The sequence below is a fragment of the Epinephelus lanceolatus genome, chromosome 11 (genome assembly GCF_041903045.1).
Source record: "Epinephelus lanceolatus isolate andai-2023 chromosome 11, ASM4190304v1, whole genome shotgun sequence".
In the NCBI taxonomy this organism is placed as follows: domain Eukaryota; kingdom Metazoa; phylum Chordata; class Actinopteri; order Perciformes; family Serranidae; genus Epinephelus; species Epinephelus lanceolatus.
The window spans coordinates 27,724,602-27,726,666 of NC_135744.1; positions in this window are offsets into that span (position 1 = coordinate 27,724,602).

Below are 2,065 nucleotides of genomic sequence, written 5' to 3' on the forward strand. Positions count from 1 at the left end.
TTTAATTATTTTTTTTTCAATTTCATTTTTTTCAATTCAAGTTTTCAATCACTTGGAAAATGTAAAGGGTCACAAAGAAAACCAACAATTGGTTAAAAATTGAGATGAAACAATACTAGAAAAAATAAATAAATAAAATAAAATAAGATAAAATTAATAATCAGAAAGCCATGTTCAATAAAGTTTATAAAAAATATAAATTAAATCTGAAAATTCAATTCAAAATTCAAAATAAAAAAAAGTTTTCAATCATTTTACTTTGAAGGTCAACAATTGGTTCAAAACAGAGATGAGACAATATTAGCAAAAAAAGAAAAAAGAAATCAAATAAATAAATGCCATAAATAAATAAATGAATAAAATAATAATATTCAGTCAAGTCTATTACCATCTACCATTCCCTGACCTGTTTTCAGTTTCTGTGTATCCCTGTTTCCTTTTTCTTTCTTTTTGTATAACTATTTATGACCACCACAGGTAAAATTAATTGTAATTAATCATAAGATTGTAGTGTTAGACAAGTAAACTGATATTCATAATTGTTTGCAGATTTATTGGATACATTTCTGGAATAAAACTGAGAAAAAAAAATCCCTGCAGATTATCTTCATTATGATCATCATGTCGCAACCTTTCTGAAATATCTGTCCAACATACTTTGCCTTTTTATTTTGCAGTACACTGTACTACAGTATACAAGCTAATGTAGATTAAACTCAGACAAGTGAAATTCATGTTCACTGAGTAGCAGTTCTTTCAGCTACGATCAAATGCAATCCCATACAACAGTCCAGCAATAAAGCTTATCTTTGTGAGGTTTATGATGTTCAGATTTTAATGACTTGGCCTGAGATATTGATTTATTACCAAACTTACCAGGTGGCTGATGAAACCTGGAAGGCTTTTGCGTCAGCTAGTGTTGCTGTTGTATTGCAGTACTGTTTCTAATATTTTGTCCACCCCATTTAGATACATAAGGAGGACAGAAAGTGATTAACACATCTCAATTTAACAAAGTTAAGCCTACATATCATGCAACAGATATTTATCTGATATATAATGATATGGGGGAAATGAAATATAGATAAAAAATTTCATTGGAATTACCTGGTTAAGAGTTAAATTAAATAAATACCTGATGATAAATACTCAGTTTGTTCTGCTGCATTGTGCAGCCTATTGACACAGACAGACAAGAAGAGCAGGTCACTACATTTGCTATTTGTCATATAACATGGGGTTTTTCTCTTCCTCATTTTAATACTTCACTCTGTCTTTATTTGCACATTTACAGAAAGCTGTCATTATCATGGATAGGAGGTGCTTTAAAGCAAAGTGACCAGCAGATGTCACTACAGACCTGCATGGGAAACACATTCAAGCACCCAAGCTTCGAGATCTTTGTCATTATCACGTATTTTGTTTTAGTCTGTTGTGATTTAATAAAGGCATTTAAAAAAGCTCAGGTCTCCACTTTTAGTCTGTTTTTTCTTTTAAAACAATTTGTGATGAAGCTGTTTGGTGAAAAGAGTTTTACACATGTCAGTTTGCAAGTTAACCAGAGCTCTGAGCAACATTCAGATTCTTATTTTGGCATGAAATGAACACGTGAGACTTCTGAGAGTTAATTAGTCCTCACATTGTTAATAATTACTGACTTCTGGAGAAAATCATAGCCAACTTAAAAGCCTCACACAGGAAGGGATCAAATTCTTGACTACAGATTGGAAGCTGTGGGCAAAGCAGCTTCTTGCACAATAAAAGCCTCCACTCAAGCCTGTCCTCATACTGCATATTTGATAACAACTTTACTGTGCACACTTGTGCATTCTTGTCAAACGTGCTGCCATCCTTGTTTGGTATTGCACTGTTTTATGTGAACCTGTTAAATGTTTCTTTATTGGTAAGAACACAAGGATCTCGACCTTGACCCTCATGACTTCATATTCTCCTTCCCTTTGTCTCATTAAGAGTAAATGTATAACGTGATTTTAACATGCCGTGATTGTATTGTTGAGTCAGGAGTTAAAGTTCAGCGCAAATGTGGAAACTAGAGACCAACATG